Source organism: Dermochelys coriacea, chromosome 9, assembly GCF_009764565.3.
Source record: "Dermochelys coriacea isolate rDerCor1 chromosome 9, rDerCor1.pri.v4, whole genome shotgun sequence".
Lineage (NCBI taxonomy): Eukaryota > Metazoa > Chordata > Testudines > Dermochelyidae > Dermochelys > Dermochelys coriacea.
In genome coordinates, this window is record NC_050076.1 from 26,052,705 (window position 1) to 26,076,419 (window position 23,715).

Here is a 23,715-nt window from a genome sequence, read left to right on the forward strand (position 1 = left end):
CAAAGTCAACTACAAAATTAAAAAGAAAAAAAATAAATTAAATTGCTGGTTGAGGTGCTGAATGACCTGGTAAACAAGTAGAGTTCCCACCCTGCTCCAAATAGAGCACACGCTACCTGCTCTATACCTTTCAGCATACCATTAAAGTCAAACCCAGAAAGGAGATACTGAAGCTTAAAATTTAGGTTGACCTAAGCTACGTCACTTAGGGGTATGAAAATTCACACCAGAGATACAGTTAAACCAACCTAAGCCCTGGTATAGATATTGCAGGGTTGACAGAAGAATTCTTCCATCAACCTAGCCACCACTTCTTGAGGGAAGGGATTTACTAGAGTGATGGTAAAACCCCACCTGTTGCTGTAGCAAGTGTCTACACTACAGTACTGTAGTTACTGATAAAGCTGCTGTGATAAACAAAGGGGAGTGGGAGTAGCTCCCTTTTATGGACTCCCAACCAGCCAGTAGCTATAAAATCCCTCTTAATAGCTGTTCTCTAATTGCTCTACCTGTAAAGGGTTAAAAAGTCTCACTGCTATGCACAGGTAAAAGGAAGTGAGTGGGCACCTGGCCAAAAGAGACAAGGGAAGGTCTAGAACTTCTTAAAATTGAAAGAAGACTCCCTTCTTGTCTGTCTGTTGTTGTTCTCCCGGAGAGAGGTGGACAGGGCAACAGCTATGCTGCAAGACGCTTGGACCAAGTATGAAAAATCATCAGTATCATACCTAGAAACTACTAATTTAAAACCCCAGACTGTAAGTAGATCAGGAAATGTCTAGAAAGACGCATTTAGATTTATCCCTTTTATTTCGTTATGGCTTGTGGACTTCTCTGTACTAACCCCAGGTGCTTCTGTTTTAATTGTAACCTGGACCTCAACAAAGCTATTCTTGGTGCTTAATTCTTGTAGTGGCTCTTTTAAAATCTAGCAATAGCCTGAGTTCCCAGATGTTTTTTTTTTTTTCTTTCTTTCAATAAAATGTATCTTTTTTTAAGAACAGGTTTGGATTTGTGTGTCTTAAGAGGTTTGTGCACATGTTTAATTAGCTGATGGCAACAGCTGATTTCCTCCCCCCCCTTTCTCAGCTCTTCCCCGAGGGGGTGGTGGTGTGAAAGGGCTTGAGGGTACCCCATAGGAAGGAATTCTCAAGTGCGCCTTTCTAGGTTCTCAAAGGAGTTCTGCACTTGGGTGGTGGCAGCATCTACCAATCCAAGGTCAGAGAAAAGCTGTAACCTTGGGAGTTTAATACAAGCCAGGAGTGGCCAGTATTAATTTTTAGAATCCTTGTGGGCCCCCACCTTCTGCACTCAAAGTGCCAGAGTGGGGAATTAGCTTTGACAGCTGCTGAAGAATATGGTTATAAAAATATATTCAGCGTTGTCTCCCTTGCAGTTTTTCTCTATTGATAGCGCAGTCTTTCCTGGCTGTAATGACCTATCTCCAATTCTAAGAGGCATAATCTCACTGGAAAGCCTCTAACCCCTGCCCCTCTCATTTCAAAGGATGAGATAATGTACATTGTCATTGATTTATATTATATTAAGTACTGTCCATGTGATTTGGAGAAGAGTAGTGGCTGGCAAAGAACACCAGTATGCAGTTCTATCTCCTACTATATATGCTGACTTACTCAATGTGAACTGGTGGTTTGCCAAGAGAGTCTCTGGAGGCCTTCAGAATTCTATTAATCAAGCAGGGCAAGTTTTCAAATTGTGTCATCTACTATATTATGAACTGCAACATTCAGATTTAAAGTACAGACCAACCTAGGTGCTGTCATGATCCACGGATATCGAACCCAGGTCCGCAGGGTTTACAGGAGTAGCCAAGCTCCAACCCTGCACCTGCCAGCTTGCTGACAACTATATTTATCTGGGACCCATGAAACCCAGCCCCAGTTTGAAGCTCCACCCCTGAGGTCCTATTGGTGGAGTCCCAGAACAGCCAGCTGGTCCAACAGGAACAGGAAGCTGTCTAAACAACTGGGCTCCACCCTGCTCCTGTTCCACATGTTGACTTCCTGGCATCCAGGTTCCCTAACCTGGGTTGACTCTTGGCATCTGATTTGTGGTTCCTGACCTCCAGTTTGTCTCCTGCCTCAGACTCCCTCGTATCCTGACCTGGCCTATCATTCCTGACGCATGGTTCTGATCTCAAGTTTATCTCCTGCTTCTGATCTCCCAGTATCCTGACCCAGCTGACTCTTGACTCCTCTCTTGTGACTGTGGACTCTGGCTCTGACATCACTAGGTCTAGCTGCCTACAACCCGACCGTGACAGTTGCTGGCAGTGACTAGAAACCATTTCCACCATTTTTGTAGTTGGCAGAAACTCTTAGCATATTGCTGATTAATTTTATACAGGAAAGATCATAGAATCATAGAAAATTAGGATTGGAAGAGACCTCAGGAGGTCATCTAGTCCAACCCCCTGCTCAAAGCAGAAGCAACCCCAACTAAATCATCCCAGACAGGGCTTTGTCAAGCTGGGCCTTAAAAACCTCCACGGATGGAGATTCCACCACCTCCCTAGGTAACCCATTCCAGTGCTTTACCACCCTCCTAGTGAAATTGGTTTTCCTAATATCCAACCTAGACCTCTACCACTGCAAGTTGAGAGCATTGCTCTTTGTTCCATCATCTGCCACCACTGAGAACAGCCTAGCTCCATCCTCTTTGTAACCCCCCCCCCGGTAGTTGAAGGCTTCTAGATGTTTGAACTAGAAAATTATCCTTATGTTTTAAAAATTAAATCATATTTTTTGCATCAGGTGCTCGGTCCATAATCCTTTCAGGGAACAGTAAAAATCTAGGGTAGGAATGTTTTAGAAGACAAGGGAAAAAATCACACTTATTTAAAAACAACCTACCTAGAGCAGCAGGCTATTCTTATATAGAGTGCTACGAATCAAGATTTGGATCAACAGGTTCCCTTTGTGCATCCAGCTTACTATAGCTTATCAGTAAACCAGCTACTTCAATAAATCCTTTAGGTTTAAAGATTAAAAATTAGTTCTGATCAATCACAAGAGCTGCTCAACACAAACTGTGTCTGGCCTTTTAATACCAGAAGACTTGAAGTGTTGCTGTTTCCTTTAAATCTAAAAAAGAAAAGGAGTACTTGTGGCACCTTAGAGACTAACAAATTTATTAGAGCATAAGCTTTCGTGAGCTACAGCTCACTTCATCGGATGCATTTGGTGGAAAAAACAGAGGAGAGATTTATATACACACACACAGAGAACATGAAACAATGGGTTTATCATACCACTGTAAGGAGAGTGATCACTTAAGATAAGCCATCACCAACAGCGGGGGGGGGGGGGGGGGGGGAAGGAGGAAAACCTTTCATGGTGACAAGCAGGTAGGCTAATTCCAGCAGTTAACAAGAATATCAGAGGAACAGTGGGGGGTGGGGTGGGAGGGAGAAATACCATGGGGAAATAGTTTTACTTTGTGTAATGACTCATCCATTCCCAGTCTCTATTCAAGCCTAAGTTAATTGTATCCAGTTTGCAAATTAATTCCAATTCAGCAGTCTCTCGTTGGAGTCTGTTTTTGAAGCTTTTTTGTTGAAGTATAGCCACTCTTAGGTCTGTGATCGAGTGACCAGAGAGATTGAAGTGTTCTCCAACTGGTTTTTGAATGTTATAATTCTTGACGTCTGATTTGTGTCCATTCATTCTTTTACGTAGAGACTGTCCAGTTTGGGCCAATGTACATGGCAGAGGGGCATTGCTGGCACATGATGGCATATATCACATTGGTAGATGCGCAGGTGAAGGAGCCTCTGATAGTGTGGCTGATGTGATTAGGCCCTATGATGGTATCATGGTATGATGGACTACAAGCCGTCAGGAACAGTATCCCCGATACTGTCACGGCTAATCTGGTGGCAGAACTTTGTGACTTTGTCCTGACCCATAACTATTTCACATTTGGTGACAATGTATACCTTCAAATCAGCGGCACTGCGATGGGTACCCGCATGGCCCCACAGTATGCCAACATTTTTATGGCTGACTTAGAACAACGCTTCCTCAGCTCTCGTCCCCTAATGCCCCTACTCTACTTGCGCTACATTGATGACATCTTCATCATCTGGACCCATGGAAAAGAAGCTCTTGAGGAATTCCACCATGATTTCAACAATTTCCATCCCACCATCAACCTCAGCCTGGACCAGTCCACACAAGAGATCCACTTCCTGGACACTACGGTGCTAATAAGCGATGGTCACATAAACACCACCCTATATCGGAAACCTACTGACCGCTATTCCTACCTACATGCCTCTAGCTTTCATCCAGATCATACCACTCGATCCATTGTCTACAGCCAAGCGCTACGATATAACCGCATTTGCTCCAACCCCTCAGACAGAGACAAACACCTACAAGATCTCTATCATGCATTCCTACAACTACAATACCCACCTGCTGAAGTGAAGAAACAGATTGACAGAGCCAGAAGAATACCCAGAAGTCACCTACTACAGGACAGGCCCAACAAAGAAAACAACAGAACGCCACTAGCCATCACCTTCAGCCCCCAACTAAAACCTCTCCAACGCATCATCAAGGATCTACAACCTATCCTGAAGGACGAGCCATCGCTCTCTCAGATCTTGGGAGACAGACCAGTCCTTGCTTACAGACAGCCCCCAATCTGAAGCAAATACTCACCAGCAACCACACACCACACAACAGAACCACTAACCCAGGAACCTATCCTTGCAACAAAGCCCGTTGCCAACTCTGTCCACATATCTATTCAGGGGATACCATCATAGGGCCTAATCACATCAGCCACACTATCAGAGGCTCGTTCACCTGCGCATCTACCAATGTGATATATGCCATCATGTGCCAGCAATGCCCCTCTGCCATGTACATTGGCCAAACTGGACAGTCTCTACGTAAAAGAATGAATGGACACAAATCAGATGTCAAGAATTATAACATTCAAAAACCAGTTGGAGAACACTTCAATCTCTCTGGTCACTCGATCACAGACCTAAGAGTGGCTATACTTCAACAAAAAGCTTCAAAACAGACTCCAACGAGAGACTGCTGAATTGGAATTAATTTGCAAACTGGATACAATTAACTTAGGCTTGAATAGAGACTGGGAATGGATGAGTCATTACACAAAGTAAAACTATTTCCCCATGGTATTTCTCCCTCCCACCCCACCCCCCACTGTTCCTCTGATATTCTTGTTAACTGCTGGAATTAGCCTACCTGCTTGTCACCATGAAAGGTTTTCCTCCTTTCCCCCCCCTGCTGTTGGTGATGGCTTATCTTAAGTGATCACTCTCCTTACAGTGTGTATGATAAACCCATTGTTTCATGTTCTCTGTGTGTGTGTATATAAATCTCTCCTCTGTTTTTTCCACCAAATGCATCCGATGAAGTGAGCTGTAGCTCACGAAAGCTTATGCTCTAATAAATTTGTTAGTCTCTAAGGTGCCACAAGTACTCCTTTTCTTTTTGCGAATACAGACTAACACGGCTGCTACTCTGAAACCTTTAAATCTAAGAAATTTTTCTGATTAAACTTTGAACCCATTTAAACTAAAGTCAGACAATACCTTGAAAGAGGGTCTAATTCTTTCACCATATCGTTAGTAATTAAAATCAATATCCGATCTGTAATTCTCTAATGTAAGTCAGGCTGCCTCTTTTTTAAGGGCGATATAAACTTATTTAGAAAATGCATCTTTATTGATTTCTTAGATCCAGGAACAATAGACTAAGCTTTAGTCAATCCTAATTCCCCATCGAGAAAGGAAGACTCTCTCCAAATGCTTGTTGCTTTAATTTGGAGCTCTTTGTTAAGCTATGTTTTAAGCTGATCACTAACCTTCAGTTAAGCATTACACAGGAACAGTGCCTTGATATTTGTGCTGGCAATTTGCTCGTGCTATGTTTTCCTGCTAATACGAACAGTTTTAACCCCTGATTTACCATCACAAATGCCTTAAAAGCCATACAGTTAATTGATAAAATTCATATAAGCTAACTACTGTAGGGACCAAATCATGCCCTATTTACACAAACAAAATTCCAGGTAGTAGCTTTGAGCTCCCTAGAAGGAACCAACACCTTAAATCAATCATTTCATTTTGGCAAACGTTTCCTCTCAAATTAACCACAAGAGAGTTACTGAACAAGACTGACAAATTTGAAGACACTTGGCAGTTGAGTATGCATTTACGTGGACACTTGAGTCCTTTAACCAGGATAATTTAGGACTGGATCTGTCTCACATTAGAACACATTTAAGTAAATCGGATTGCTTCACAAGCGGTCAGTTTGTACTTCTATTTCTCCATGTGCTATTGATTAAAGAGGTCTCTAAGTAGGGAGATAGACAATCAGTACTTAATTTCCTTATCCTATGTGCACTATTTAATATGAAAACTACAACTACAGCAAGAGAATATAACTCTGACGTCTCTAGGTATATCTGGGTCCTAGACTGCTTGTTCTGTTTCCTTTGCTGTTGTAAATTAGTGCTCCATTCTTAGAAACGTTGAGCATTGTTGCCAGGTGCTAGGCCTTCAATTCCCAACCAAAGTCACTGGCAAGTGGGGGTTCTCTGCACCTCACAGGAGTGCTCTTCACCTAGGATTGAGCACTCAAAAGATTCTTTTCCATCCTCATGTTATTTAATGTCCTCCAGTTCTTAATTCATAAAAAGCTATGAGAAACAGGCTTATTCTGCATGGATTCAGGAAGATGTGTGGATCTTCTGGTGTCTCAGCCTTTTCTTCACTGGTTGTCTAGCTAAGTACAAACATTATTCGCTCTCCTCTGCTCCCTGCCCCCAAAGAAAAATTTCAAACTGCCCACTAAAATTATTTTACTTATGTCTTTCTCCACCCAGGTTCTTATTGTTTAAATTGCAGCATATTTATTGTTTCACACAGGGGACTAGTATGTGCATCATGTTCTAACATGCTAATTTCTTCTACAAACAATGCAATAGTTTGGTGGGCTTTTCAAAATCCTTCCACCAATTTCTGCGATCAACACTAAACAATGGGTCAGATCCTCAGCTGGTGTAAGTGAGCATACCTTATTGACTTTGATGGAGCCATAGTGATTCATACTAGCTGAGATCTGGCCTTAAAAAAAAAAAATAATAATAATAAAAAAAAAAATCACAAGTCAATCTTATCACTAGGAAGGTTTTAAATTAGGGCTGTCAAGCGATTAAAAAAATTAATTGCAACTAACTGCTCAATTAATCATTCTGTTAAACAACAGAATACCATTTATTTAAATATATTTGGATGTTTTCTACATTTTCAAATATATTTATTTCAATTACAGAATACAAAATGTACAGTGCTCACTTTATATTTATTTTTTATTACAAATATCTGCACTGTAAAAACTGAACTGTGGTGGGGCAGTGCCCCACCCTCAGGCCAGACTGGGCTACAGCAGGCCAGAGCAGCTGTGTAGACAGGCAGCCAATCAGAGAGGGCCTGCAGAGAGCCAACCAGGGCTGAGCAAGAGGCAGCCAATCAGGACCAGGGTAGGCCCTATATAAAGGCTGCCCAGGTGTGAGGCAGTTAGTCTCTCCCAGACCTTCAAGGGAGAAGGTCTGTCTCCTGAGTGAAGGAGACTAGCGGGCCGGGCCGGGCCGGGCCGGGCCGGGCCGGGCCGGGCAGAATAGAATAGAATAGAGGGGCCCACAAGGTGCAAGATGGCCAAAGGGGAAGTGGCCCAGGGAGGAGAGACCGACAAGGGGAGTGAAGGAGGGCAGGGAGGCTGCTGCCAGAGCAGAGGGCTGGCCTAGGTCTCCCCCACCCCTGTACTACACCTGGCCATTAGAAGTAGCCATAGCGGACTGCACCTGACCCCTGATAGAAGGGGTTAGACTTTGGGGATGTGGTTGGCCGCTGTGGTGAAGCGAAAAGACTGCTTAACCCTTCCGGAAGAGGGTGAGTGTGGACTAGGGGGCACTGCCAGAGAGCAGTGTCCTGAAGAGGATGCCATGAGAAGGAAGCAACACAGATCCAGATGCCAGTGGAGGGCGAGAGACTGATGGGACACCACCAGCGGAAGACACTCCACATGGACTGAGCTAATTCCCAGAGGTTCTAACAGGAGGTGCTGTGATAGTGAGTCCCAACCCCGTCACACAAAGAAAGTATTTTTCAATTCACGTAATACTAGTGCAATCTTGATCATGAAAGTTGAACTTACAAATGTAGAATTAGATATAAAAAACCCCCTTGCATTTGAAAATGTGTAAACTTTGGCGCCTACAAGTCCAATCAGTCCTCCTACCTGTTCAGCCAATCAAGTTTGTTTTCATTGCAGAAGATAATGCTTTGTTTCTTGTTCTCAATCTTACCTGAAAGTGAGAACAGGTGTTCACATGGCATTGTTGTAGCTGGCATCACAAGATATTTACATGCCAGATGTGCTAAAGATTCCTATGTCCCTTCATGCTCCAACCACCATTCCAGAGGACATGCGTCCATGCGGATGACTGTTCCGCTCTGCTTTGGATTGTTATCGAGCAGACCAACACACGTTCATTTTCCATCATGTGAGTCAGATGCCACCAGCAGAAGGTTGATTTCTCTTTTTTTGGTGGTTTGGGTTCTGTAGCTTCCGCATCTTAGTGTTGCTCTTAAGACTTCTGAAAGCATGCTCCACATCTCATCCCTCAGATTTTTTTGAAGGCACTTCAGATTCTTAAATCGTAGGTTGAATGCTGTAGCTATCTTTGGAAATTTCACATTTCTTCTTTGCATTTTGTCAAATTTGCAGTGAAAGTGTTAAAATGAACAACATGTGCTGGGACATCATCCAAGACTGCTATGACATAATATATGGCAGAATGTGGGTAAAACAGCAGGTGACCTACAATTCTCCCCCAAGGAATTCAGTCAAATTTAATTAATGCATTTTTTATTTTAATGAGCATCAGCATGGAAGCATGTCCACTGGAATGATGTCCAAAGTATGAAAAGGTATGAGTCTTTGGCATATCTAGCATGTAAATATCTTGCGACACCAGCTATAACAGTACCATGTGAACACCTGTTCTCACTTTCAGGTGACACTGCAATTAACAAGTGGCAGCATTATCTCCCATAAATATAAACAAACTTGTTTCTCTTAGCGATAGGCTGAACAAGAAGTAGGACTGATTAGCGCCTACAAGTTCAAAGTTTTACATTGGTTTTTTTGAGTGCAGTTCTGTAACAAAAAAATACATTTGTAAATTGCACTTTCATGATTGCACTAAGGTACTTGTATGAGGTGAACTGAAAACTTTTTTTACAGTGCAAATTGAAAAAATACATAGTGAGCACTGTACACTAATTGAAAATGTAAAACTTAATTTCAATGGGTATTCTATTTAACAGTGCAATTTGCAATTTTTGAATTATGCATTAACTGCAATTAACTGACAGCCCTATTTTAAATATTTATTTTTAAGCTAGACAATAGGGATATTAGAGGCTTGATGTCAGTTTCTCACTGTTATGCTGTTGTAAATACAGCATAAGTAATGCAGCCAACAGGGTTACTCCAGATTTACACCAGCATAACTGAGATTATCTGATCCTTTGTCTTAAAATTCAGATTATCTAAGCATTGCTCAATGAAACCTAGAGTTATATCATGCATTGTTTACTGCCATCCCTATTCAGTACTTCACATGTTCCAAAAGACTTTACAAACACATTCTAAATTCCTATAAAGTATTAGCCCCACTTTACAGATCTGGAAAATGAGAAGTGATTTGCCAATGGGAACATAGTAAATCTACTGCAGAGACAGGATAAGAATGTATGTCGTCTTAATTCTTGGTCTTGTACTCACTCCACTAGCCCATTCTGCCTCATGCAATCAAAGCATCTATTCTTTGCTCATACAGTCTCATTCTAAATGCAAAATGTTTATATACATCACTGAAATGCTTTAGAAGCTACTCTGTTGCTGCTATAAGGATGCTAAGTTCCTTTTCTCCAGCTCTAAACAAGAATGAATGCAAAACAGTAATTTGGCCATTAATAGCATACAGTCAAGTTGCTTTAACATAAGGTTTGCCAAAAGTGCAGGATTAAAAAAAACCACACAAGATTTTAAAGGAAGTAACTGTTTTGCATTAGATATACAAACACTTTATTTATATTTTGGTTAAATCATAGTTTGCTTTGCCTGATGTCAATATGGGACTCTATTCTATTTGACACTGGAGTCCTCACCGGGGGGGGGGGGGGGGGGGGGAATAGGAAAGGAAGGGTGGGGCTGCTTTTGCATCTAATTGCTCAGTTTATATCCATTTTGTTCTCATCAGTCTAAATGACTTTACAAAGTCTGTTTCTGAAAATGCCTAACAGGTTGACCAACCAAATCTGGAACTTCATTTTCATAATGAATAAGTATGAAGATCTCTCAGAGAAATGTTCAGTTAGACCAAGTAGTGACTGTTAACAGCAGTTTTTGCAGGGCAATCTACATTTAGAGTTCTGCTACTCCAACAGGAATAGAAAAGCTCTGAATCAATGTACCGCACCTAACTGCATACAATGTATAACATGTCAGATTTATTGCTTCAAATCCTCACACTAGCTTCCACTTTAAAAACTACAGGGAAGTACAGAACATTTATTTCTGAAAGATTTTCCTCATGCTGTAACCAAAAGTTCAGAGTAAGAACACTGCACATTTGAGAGTCTTTTGTGGATTTTTATAACTTTTTAGTGTGCATACAAGAAACTGAGTAGAGCACAGCACACGTCTATTTTACATGACTTCATCTGGTTTATTATTTAGCTTGAGCACATCTTAATACTACTACTTTCCCCTCCTTGCTACATTATGGTTGACAGCCCTCCAGGACTGTCCTGGAGTCTCCAGGAATTAAAGATTAATCTTTAATTAAAGACTGTCATGTAATGAAACCTCCAGGCGTATGTCCATCCAAAACCAGCAACCCTTTGGCTACCTAAATGCAGTTGTCAGAAGCTGCACCCACAAGTGACAAATTAGTTTTGTCTTCATGGTCTGTTGCTAACATTGTCTTAAACTTCTGAGTTTAAAGGCATACTTCCCTGCTACACACTTTTTGTTGTAACAATTTGGCATTTAACCTCTACCTTAAAGAGCTCACTCACTGGATTGACCTTCTGCCTGTTAACCTATATTTACCACTCTATTTACAAATGGATAGAAAACATAAGCACAAAAGCTGGAAAGAAAAAAAAACATAAGCAGAAAGGTCATCGTTATCCCAGAGGAATGAACAGGATAAACGAAAGACTATTTCAGGACTCCTGGACATGAGAGGTCATTAACCACTTATTTCAACTTGCTGCTTTGCCAAACCACTTATATTCATCAGCAGGTGATTCTCCCAGGATGGACGAATCAATGATTTTTAAACTTATTTAAATAGTTTATTTTAAACAAACTACCTACATTAAGGCCTACACTTTTATAATTTATTAAAATCACTTAAATAAAAATCAAACATCTGCTGCCAAGTTTTAAATAGTCAAACCACAGAACCGTTGGAAGTCACTGGATAAAACAATGGAACTAGAGTTGTTGAACCAGCTTTTGACAGCAGTAGCCTTTTCTGAAGGTGCAAAGATTTTCTTCATTGAAATTTATTCAAGTAGTTTAGTTCAGTGACTAGCTCATTCAGAGTTAAAGCAGAAAAGCCTGTTTTCCAATCTATGAATAAAAACTAGCTGTGAAAGGGTGATATCTACTAGTTCTAAAATCTTGAAGGACATAGTGACCAGAAACAGTCAGCTGATTTCTATACAGACACTTCCTTTGTTTCATAATTTTTTTAAATGCAAAACATGTTTTGGTAAATTTCTTATATATCCAGCATACTTTACAATAGTTTTAATTTAATATAAAATAAAATGCTATATTGTGCATTAATTTAAAATTTCCATCCAAATAGGGTTTGGCACAAATAGCAAGTAAAACTTTATCATGTAAAACATTAAGCTACATAATTGGTTGTATAGATGTTGTATATCTTCCTGGTTGGCCAAAAAAAAGCACCAAATTTAAGGGAAAGCTATATTTAGTTGCCAATCAAGTGTTTGTTACCAACCAATGAGTTTTTTTTCCTTTTTTTTAAAAAAGGAAAAGTAACTAAAGTACAAATGCGAAACATGATTAGGACTGATTTAAATAAATCAATCCACCTTGTACTCTAATCTTAAACTTAATTCTAGCCTCTAAGTCCAAACCACAGTCTAACCACCTCAACTGAAATAGTCTTGCTTCATGAAATCACATTTGCAATGTATTTGCTTAAAAAAAAAAACCAAAACATTCCCACCCTTTACACAATGATGTTTGGTAGACAGATAATCTTTAAAATACATAAATTATCCTAACTGGGTTCAAATGTATTCCTGTTAATTGAATGCCTGGTATCAGAACAGTGAACAAACATTTAAAGTATGCACAGCTTTAAGGCTACTGGTATTTTACCAGCCAGTCTCTGAGAGCCTTTCCTGGAACATCAACATCCAATTTCTTACAGAACATGCAACTTAACTGCAGTTGATATAAATTTTGGCCACTTTCCATACATGTACATGAGGGCTTGATACTCTGTGCAGTAGTCAGGTATGCACTGGCTCATTTAGGAGCATACATTGAGGCAGCACAGAATCAGGCTAGTTTCCATAGAAGCTCCCATAAGGCAGCTCTCTCAGGGCCCCATCGTACAAATACTTTGGGATGACTTTAGTGGGACTACTCAGGAATAAGCATTAACCTCATTATTAAGTGTGTGTGTGGGGGGTGGGGGGGGAAGTATGATTACGTAATTAAAACTCACAATGCATATACAATATGCTTGGCCAACCTTAATTGTCACATTTCCTAATATTTGGGTATACTTTTACTGTAGTTTTTGTAGATGAATTATACATTGAATCTAATCTTGTCACCTACACAAACTCCTATATAAATACATTCAAGGGCTGTTTTAATTTCACCAGCTCCATAAAATTACCAATTTTATATTTTTACAAAAAGAAAAGGAGGAGTACTTGTGGCACCTTAGACTAACAAATTTATTTGAGCATAAGCTTTCATGAGCTACAGCTCACTTCATCGGATGCATTTGGTGGAAAAAACAGAGGAGAGATTTATATATACACACACACACACACAACATGAAACAATGGGTTTATCATACACACTGTAAGGAGAGTGATCACTTAAGATAAGCCATCACCAGCAGCAGGGGGGGGAAAGGAGGAAAACCTTTCATGGTGACAAGCAAGGTAGGCTAATTCCAGCAGTTAACAAGAATATCAGAGGAACAGTGGGGGGTGGGGTGGGAGGGAGAAATACCATGGGGAAATAGTTTTACTTTGTGTAATGACTCATCCATTCCCAGTCTCTATTCAAGCCTAAGTTAATTGTATCCAGTTTGCAAATTAATTCCAATTCAGCAGTCTCTCGTTGGAGTCTGTTTTTGAAGCTTTTTTGTTGAAGGATAGCCACTCTTAGGTCTGTGATCGAGTGACCAGAGAGATTGAAGTGTTCTCCAACTGGTTTTGAATGTTATAATTCTTGACGTCTGATTTGTGTCCATTCATTCTTTTACGTAGAGACTGTCCAGTTTGGCCAATGTACATAGCAGAGGGGCATTGCTGGCACATGATGGCATATATCACATTGGTAGATGCGCAGGTGAACGAGCCTCTGATAGTGTGGCTGATGTGATTAGGCCCTATGATGGTATCCCCTGAATAGATATGTGGACAGAGTTGGCAACGGGCTTTGTTGCAAGGATAAGTTCCTGGGTTAGTGGTTCTGTTGTGTGGTGTGTGGTTGCTGGTGAGTATTTGCTTCAGATTAGGGGGTGTCTGTAAGCAAGGACTGATCTGTCTTCCAAGATCTGTGAGTGATGGCTCGTCCTTCAGGAAAGGTTGTAGATCCTTGATGATGCGTTGGAGAGGTTTTAGTTGGGGGCAGAAGGTGATGGTTAGTGGCGTTCTGTTTTCTTTGTTGGGCCTGTCCTGTAGTAGGTGACTTCTGGGTACTCTTCTGGCTCTGTCAATCTGTTTCTTCACTTCAGCAGGTGGGTATTGAAAAACTAGTACATATAATATAGTAATTGGCAACTTCTAAAATGTTCTTACCAAAAAATATCTGATTGCTTATCAATGTGAGTGGTATTTATTTCTAAACGAAGAGTGGCAATGAATGGAAGGGAAGAATAGTACTTTTAATCTAGAGCTACAATGGTATTGGGCAGGAGGGGAAGAAATTTAATTTTGGTACAAAACCACAGCATGAAGTGGTTTTAGCTGCATAACAGAGCAATAAAAGTCTTGTTTGTTGTCAGTATATGCTTGTACAAGTAAGTCACACAGTTCTGTTTGGTCATCCACATTGCCAGAATTATAGCTCAAAAGCCCTGCTTTTAAAATTGTTTTGAGCACCATTTAGGGATAATATAGCACACCTCATGCCCCCTTTTGACAAAAATATAAACTATGCTTTCTAAGCTCTAATACTCACTGATTCTGGCAAAATCCCATTTCTTGCAAAACATAGGATCACAGCTTCAGATTTTTGAAAAACTTATTTGGAAAGATGCAAAGTGTTTTGTAAATTTATAATTTTTTCACTAAGTGTAGAACTGGAGACAATAATTCCTTACGTGAGTACTGTGACAGCTTCCTAAAGAGAGATTAAACCAGCTGTGCTGCAATAGGTACTTTTCATGCTCCCTGCTTGCCCTGGCCCCACAGCACTCTCAGAAGTGGCAGCACATCTCTGCAGCCTGGGGAGGGGAAGTGGGGGCAGGGGGTCTCCGCATGCTGCCCCCACCCCAAGCGCCAACTCAGCAGCTTCCCTTGGCCAAGAACTGCCACCAATGGGAACTGCGGGGACGATGCCTGTGGGTACGAGGGCAAAGCACAGAGCCTCCCTACTTCCCCCCCCCCCACCAGGGGTTGCAGAGACATGCCGTCCGCTTCCAGGAGTGCTGCGGGGCCAGGGCAGGCAGGGAGCCTGCCTTAGCCCTGCTGCACCCACCAAGTGGGAGCAGCCCAAGGTAAGCACCACCCAGCTGTAGCCCGAATCCCTCACTCTACCCCAGCCTGGAGCCCCCTCCTGCACCCAAACTCCCTCCTAGAGCCCCCTCCTGCACCCAAACTCCCTGCCCCAGCCCAGAGCCCCCTCCTGCACTCCGAAACCCTTGATTTTTCCCTCCCCCTGCACCCCAACCCCCACCCTGAGCCCAGTGAAAGTGAGTGAGGGTAAGGGAGAGGGGATGGAGTGAGCAGGGTGGGACCTCTGAGAAGGGGCAGGGTAGGGTTGTTTGGGTTTGTGTGATTAGATAGTTGGCAACCCTATGCTACCAGAATGAAGCACTTAAGAGCCAGCAAAAAAGCACTCAGGTGAAAGGATATGTATGTGTAAGAAGCTTCCAGAGGAGATGGGATGAAATCAGTAGTCCTACCTCCTTTAGAAAATGCTGCAAAAACTTGACAAAGCTTTTCCAACCAGAGCTAGAATATTAGAATCTCTCTATCCTATCCAACCACTCCCCACCCCCAAAAAAGCTTACCTTATTCAGAGCTTTCTATAGGCCAGAAAAGATGACAAATCAGACTCCATGAAGCCCACTGGGAACTTGGCTACTGGCATTCTACTTTACATAGGAAAAGCTTAGATACTATGGGCAGTTTGAAAACACTATGATAGACAGTCTCATCAGTTTGCATACAATAAAGCAGGGGTCGGCAACCTATGGTACACGTGCCAAAGACTGCACGCCAGCCGATTTTTAATGGCACATTGCTGCCTGCTGGGTCCCAGCCACCGGCCCTGCTCAGCCCGCTGCTGAACCCAGGCCAGGATCCTGGCAGGCAGCAGCATGCCATTAAAAATCCTGCCTGCTCTTCTCTGCCCTGCCCCCTCACAGCTGGGCTCCTGGGTTCCTGCCCCTCCTCCTCTCCCTCCCTGCCACCGATCAGCTGATGGCCCTTGCAAGGGAGGGGGAGAAGCGGAGCCCCAGCACACTTGCTGCTCCGGGGAGGAGGCAGAGGGGAGGTGGGGGACAAGGCCATGGGGACAGGGTATATCTCACAACCCTAGCCTACACCCCTCTGCCCTGACCCTCCCCACACACCTCCCAGCCCTCTGCCCTGACTCCTGCACCCCCCATGACCCCAGCCTTTACTCCAGCACCTGCACACATACCCAGCCCCTCCACATCCTATGCCCTGACTCTTGCACCCCCCACATTCTCATCCCCACCCTGAGCACCAAAGGGGAGCTCCTGCACCCCCCCACATTCCTGCCTGCACCCCTCACAGCAAATGGGAGCTGCCCAGGTAAGCACTCCACACCCAAACCTCCTGCCCCAACCCTGAGCCCCCTCCCTCATTCTAGCTCCTGGCTAGACCCTAAACCGCAACCCCCAGCCTGCTCTTTCACCTCAAACCCTGTGCTCAGTGCACTCCCACCCTCAGCTCAGTGCAGAGAGGGGGCGGGAGGGGGAAGGACGAGATTGGGCTAGAACCAGGGAGAAGGTAGGTACCCACTATGTGGGCAGGGCCAGGATCCCAGGCCGGCAGCGGGCTGAGCAGGGCTGGCAGCTGGGACCCTGGCTGGTAGGAGCCGACGGACGGAACCCCGGACTGGCAGCAGGCTGAGCTGCTCAGTGGTCCCGGCCGCCGGCCCTGCCCAGCCCGTTGCCAGTCTGGGATTCTGGCTGCCAGCCCCTTACCCACCGGGGTCCTGGGCACAGGCCCCGCTCAGCCTGCTGCCGGCCTAGGTGAACGGAACCCCAGACCAGCAGCGGGCTGAGCAGGCCGGCAGCGTAAGATCAGCATTTTAATTTTAAATGAAGCTTCTTACACATTTTGAAACCTTGTTTACTTTATATACAATAGTTTAGTTATATAACAGATACTTCTAGAGAGACCTTCTTAAACGTTAATTACTGGCACATGAAACCTTAAATCAAAGTGAATAAATGAAGACTCGGCACACCACTTCTGAAAGGCTGCTGACCCCCTGAAATAAAGTGTAATATGGTAACCTACCACTCAAGTGCTGAAAAGTTCAGTACACATGGAGAACATTGAAGCTAGACAAAGCGATGTTACATGCAGTGCAAAGAATCACCATTTTCAGTTGAATTTAAGTGGTAGCTATTATATTTAATCCCTACTCTTGCTATAGTTCAAACTACTAAATTAAAACATCCTTAGTAATCATTCAGGACTGAAGGGATACTATGCTACAGCCAACTGGGTTCATTTATCTTTTTGTCATAGAGTATGCACAGTATACTTAAAGATCCTTATTTTTTCCTTACATCCACTGTGTATTATGGGAGAATTATGGGTTCCTCATACAGCTTGGTACCTCTGTTTTACCTCCAATATAGCAAGCTGCTACTTGCAACTTATTGAGGGAGAAACAAAGACTGATTAAAATCAATACTCCTTTTCTTTGGCCAGTTCTCATCCCTTCTCTGACCACTAAACACTCACTTTATTGAAGATGGTATTGCAAAACCAAAAAATTTTTTAAATGCAGCAGAATTTGTAACACAATTTGCTGCTGAGAGTTTTAAAACTGCATCTGTAACCATAAATTATTCCATTCTAACATTTTAGCATCCATGAACATCTGTTACCATTATACTAGTCAAGTCACAGACAGTTGGATGTGAAAGTTTCAAGGTCAGGCAAATCTGAGCTAGTCAAATCTAATGTGGAGGTACACCACAAACAGTTTTTCTGGTTACTGGGTGGCAAGTCCAACAATGCGTTCAGTAATGTTGCATATTTGTTTTTATTCCTTATTTTAAGAAGGTTGGGAATGAATCTTAAATTTATTATTGCACTGAAAAAATGAACTACTGACTAGTGGGGAGATTATCAAAGATACTAACTGCAGTTAGGCAACTAATTCTCATTGAAGTCAATGGAAATTAAACACCAACTCCATTTGATGCCTTTGAAAATCTGTACCTGTGTATCAGCACATAAGGAAGCACAATGCATATCACCCCCACCCATCTCTAGCAGTGCACCTTTTAAGTCATTTCCAACTTTGTCTTATGGGTGGGGGACTGAACTAACTAACTTGCTTGCCAAGAGCCATGGTGTTCCAAGTGCAAAAGTCATCAGAAATAATTCCTAACACTACTACGAGACAACTTTTGGCTGGAATATTTTCACTTTTATGGCTTGGATAACTCAGATTTCTGGAGATTACTGCTGGTGATACATATTTGTTAATACATAAGTACAAAGAAATAAGACTAATTCAACCAATCTTTTTAGAGGGCTGACGTACAGAAGTGCGTGCGTGTGTTTCTCATTGAGGGAGTTGTTGGGGGGGGGGGGAGGAGGAGGGGGGGAGATAATGTCAGTAAATTACCAAAGATAAAAAGTTAGGTAATGAAGAATCAGGCAGGATAAAGGACTATTAATTCATGTGGGAAAAACAGAAGACTATCCGAACTGAGCATGAGACCTCTGATCATACTTGATCCTAGAGGCAAAAGAAAACTGGGACATAGAGAAGTCCTAGGCAACATATCTGACAAGAGTGTAGAATAAATCCACAGTTATAAAAAGAACACTCCAAAGGGAGCTCCTATAGTGAAACTCTTCTCATAAATATGTGGCGCAATGAGTTATGCGCCATCTGTGTTGTATTTCTATAGGGAAGACATACTGATGGAATAGAATTCTCCAGAGTCATAAATCTTTCAGAAAGGGGCACAAATGGAGAGCATTTGTCAGAATACCCTTAACAGAAGAACACCACACAAAGAATACTGACAATCAAAGCAGGAGTGAAGAAGCTTCTATAGATGGGTTGCTAGGTAATCAGATAAATTTCATTAATGCTCTGTTTTAGGTTTATCACATAATTGAGGCCAATTTATCTGAATGGGGAAAGAGCCAGAGGTAAAATACAGAGATTAACAGTGGCTAGATTAATCTAAGAAAAGCTGCAAAGTTTTTTTTTGTTTTTTTAACTGCAAAGATGACATTGAACAATCCTTGCTTTGGCAAGCACATCAGCCTTACTGTTAGGCCTCAGTGATTACATACTTCAGAATTACAACATGGTTTTACAAAAAGTAGATCGTGCCAAACCAACCTAATCTCCTTTTTTGAAAATAACATTTTTTAGATAAAGGAAATGCAGTGGATCTAATTTACCTAGATTTCAGTAAGGCATTTGATACTGTGCCACATGGGGAATTATTAGTTAAATTGGAGAAGATGGGGATCAATATGAACATCAAAAGGTGGATAAGGAATTGGTTAAAGGGGAGACTGCAACGGGTCCTACTGAAAGGCGAACCGTCAGGTTGGAGGGAGGTTACCAGTGGAGTTGCTCAGGGATCAGTTTTGGGACCAATCTTGTTTAATCTTTTATTACTGACCTTGGCCCAAAAAGTGGGAGTGTGCTAATAAAGTTTGCAGATGATACAAAGCTGGGAGGTATTGCCAATTCAGAGAAGGATCGGGATATTATACAGGAGGATCTGGATTACCTTGTAAACTGGAATAAAAGTAATAGGATGAAATTTAATAGTGAGAAGTGTAAGGTTATGCATTTAGGGATTAACAACAAGAATTTTAGTTGGGGATGCATCAATTAGAAGTAACAGAAGAGAAGGACCTTGGAGTATTGGTTGATCATTGGCAGCTCATAGTCATCCTATGATCAACCAATATGATATGGCTGTGAAAAAAGCTAATGCGGTTTTGGGATGCATCAGGAGAGGCATTTCCAGTAGGGATAAGGAGGTTTTAGTACCGTTATACAAGGCACTGGTGAGACCTCACCTAGAATACTGTGTGCAGTTCTGGTCTCCCATGTTTAAAAAGGATGAATTCAAACTGGAGCAGGTACAGAGAAGGGCTACTAGGATGATCCGAGGAATGGAAAACTTGTCTTATGAATGGAGACTTAAGGAGCTTGGCTTGTTTATTGAGGGGAGATACGATTGCTCTCTATAAATATATCAGAGGGATAAATACAGGAGAGGGAGAGGAATTATTTAAGCTCAGCACCAATGTGGACACAAGAACAAATGGGTATAAACTGGCCACCAGGAAGTTTAGACTTGAAATCAGACGAAGGTTTTTAACCATCAGAGGAGTGAAGTTTTGGAATAGCCTTCCAAGGGAAGCAGTGGGGGCAAAAGATCTATCTGGTTTTAAGATTCTACTCGGTAAGTTTATGGAGGAGATGGTATGATGGGATAATGGGATTTTGGTAAGTAATTGATCTTTAAATATTCAGGGTAAATAGGCCAAATCCCCTGAGATGGGATATTAGATGGATGGGATCTGAGTTACCCAGGAAAGAATCTTCTGTAGTATCTGGCTGGTGAATCTTGCCATATGCTCAGGGTTTAGCTGATCGCCATATTTGGGGTTGGGAAGGAATTTTCCTCCAGGGCAGATTGGAGAGGCCCTGGAGGTTTTTCGCCTTCCTCTGTAGGATGGGGCATGGTTGACTTGAGGGAGGCTTCTCTGCTCCTTGAAGTCTTTGAACCATGATTTAAGGACTTCAATAGCTCAGACATGAGTGAGGTTTTTCATAGGAGTGGGTGGGTGAGATTCTGTGGCCTGCGCTGTGCAGGAGGTCGGACTAGATCAGAATGGTCCCTTCTGACCTTAGTATCTATGAATTCATGAACGCATTATGATGGAACAGTTAAGATTACATGTGCATTAGCTTTGATATTTCTTGACTTTGGGGGTACTTAACTATTCTTTCACCAGTGCCTTTCTATGGAATATACATGTTACTACTTTCACTATTGGATTTGCTGCTGACTCAGTGTGAGACAAGGTGTACAGACTAACTATTGAAAAAATATAGAAACAGCATTACAGTAAAGACCAAATAATGACCTTTTATGGGAAACACTATTAAAACAGTAACAAATGCTTTCTCTAGCCACTTGTCTCCTAAATGTCTCTAAAGAGCATCAGTTGCCTCAAGTTTACATTAATCGTCTATCATGGCCCTAAATGCCATTTAGAAAATGATTCCTAGGAAGTGAAAGTGTATTTTGTGCTGAATGGCTGACAGTTATTTATACTGCAAATGCTAAAATTCATGTGCTGGCATGTACAGAAATACATGGACCATAGCTAGGACATGGACACTGATACTCGAACTTGCTGCTCTAGAGCAGTAGTTTTCAAACTGGGGTACACAAACTCATCAGGGTACGCAAGAAAAATCTTGCAATGGTGGACAATGCATTTTATTAAGGCTTGGCAATTTAATCATAGCTACATTATGACGCTATCTCAGATTGGGATACACAGACTTCATTATTTGGAAAGGAGTACGCAGCCTAAAAAAGTTGAAACCACTGCTCTAAAGTCTCTGGTTCCTTGGAATTTTGAGACAGCCACAGAAGGTGCAAAATGCAGGATACAAGGGGATGCTGGGAAAGACAAGGACTGCAAAGGGGAGATGTCTTGATTTTATAGTCCTGATATGAGGCTCTTGTATAGAAGCCTATTACCCCCCCAACCCCAATTTTTCACACTAGCCGTTAGGTCACCCTATGCAGCAGGCCCCTTCAATGTGGAGCCAAACTCTGCTGCAGATCTCTGCATAGTTTTACTCTGAGTAGGAGATTTGGTCAAACACAGGAGTAATAGGGTCCAATCAAGTCAGCACACTGCCTGGTCCACTGGCCACCAGCACTGCTAGTGCAATAGACTACAAGTAAAAAAAGGAGTACGTGTGGCACCTTACGCTCTAATAAATGTTAGTCTAAGCTTTCGTGAGCTATAGCTCACTTCATCAGACTACAAGTAGTAAAACAACTCATGAGTTGTAATAGTAACAGCCATGAATCAGCTGAGTGGGTGCTTCTCACACCTTGCTTCCAGATTACATGGGAGTGTTGTCCCTCCCATCCCTGTCTACCCCTCTTTCTCAAAGCACATACACTCAGATCTACTACCAAGGAATTAGATTTTACCCCTTACAGATTAACCCATTGTGTCCAATGTGAAAAATCAGAGTTCAAATTTTTAAACGTAAATTGGTAATGCTAATACCTTGGTGTTACCTATCCATTTGCTTCCAACTTGATTTAGAAGGAACACCTTGAGGGGTTAGAGTAACTCGTTCTCCATGTGCATTCAGTTCAGCACTGGCCTGTTTCTGCTGAAATGGCTAAAAAAGATACTTGTCCACTATAAATCGGACTGAGACAACCAACTCCTTTCAGGCCACTGTAGAGTTAGCAGATGGTAATGACTGTTAGTCTGTCTTAAATTGCACTCAAACTGGTGGTCTAGAATTTGTGAAATTTTCATTACCATTCACCTACTATACATTAATATTACACAAACTCCAAACAATTCACCATTCCTAAAGATCAAAAAGGATTGAGTGTCAGTATGTACCATCTCAACAGTATGAGAATGAGAACATAACAGGAATATTCACTAGCAGGAAGAGTATTATATGGCAAAAGCAAAAAGTGCACAATATCAAGATATGGGCAAGTATAGATACATTAGTTTGATTTACAAAGCAGTGCTATTGAAAAGCTACCTGTTCCCAACATGGGTATGTCTTGCATATATAGCTCATATGCTATTGTATATAAAAACATAAGAATGGCCATACTCTGAATCAGACCAATGGTTAGTCTTTCAACAGAAGCCAGTGCCAGATGCTTCAGGGAACATAAGCTCCTAATATGTGCTAGATTCCTCACAAGCCACATCTCTGAAATCATTAGGCATTGCATAGTCTAAACAACTTTGAATCAATGTGTTTTCTATTTCCTAGTCTTTCTTCCCTATTAACACTAATCTTTTGATATTCTATAGGTTTCTAAGCATTTGTTGAACTAATGGGAGAAAAAGGGAACACCACAGTAAAACTCCCAACAGTCTTGTAAATTTGTTTAGGGATGTCGGATAACCGTTTTCAGAGATGCTTAAGACAGATTCTTGGAAAACTGACCATTTTTGCTCAATGCATTGAGAGTCAAGCTCTTTAGTTGACTAGCAAACTGATTTACTCTGAAGTAAAAGTTTGTGTAGCCTGAGTAAATCAGCCTATTGCATCCCCATTAGCTTCTCTCCCAAGATAAAAAGAAAAGGAGTACTTGTGCACCTTAGACTAACAAATTTATTTGAGCATAAGCTTTCGTGAGCTACAGCTCACTTCATCGGATGCATTTGGTGGAAAACAAAACAACTTTTTTTTTTCCACCAAATGCATCCGATGAAGTGAGCTGTAGCTCACGAAAGCTTATGCTCTAATAAATTTGTTAGTCTCTAAGGTGCCACAAGTACTCCTTTTCTTTTTGCGAATACAGACTAACATGGCTGCTACTCTGAAATCTCCCAAGATAGTCCACCTCTCACTGAATTTGATAAAATTCATGTGATTTTTATACATACTGTATATCCTTTGCAAACAGGCATATAAGTCAAATATATAAACATAATTGAGACTTTAGCTTTTTGAAGTAATCCTGCAAAATACTTATAGCTAAAATGACTGTGCATATTGTACCTACACAAATTATTTAAATCAACCCTCCTTTGAGGAGAGAGATGTCAAACTTCCAAATGCAGAGGCAGGCTTTGCTGTCTGTTTTCTACCTGTCACAAAGAGAGCTTTGTTCAATTAGGAATGGCCTTGT

General features: G+C 41.8%; 1 protein-coding gene across 1 annotated transcript in view; it reads right to left on the reverse strand.

The window, feature by feature from the left end:
- Positions 1 to 23,715, reverse strand: part of ARHGEF26 (Rho guanine nucleotide exchange factor 26) — a 121,160-nt gene that overhangs the window by 62,822 nt on the left and 34,623 nt on the right.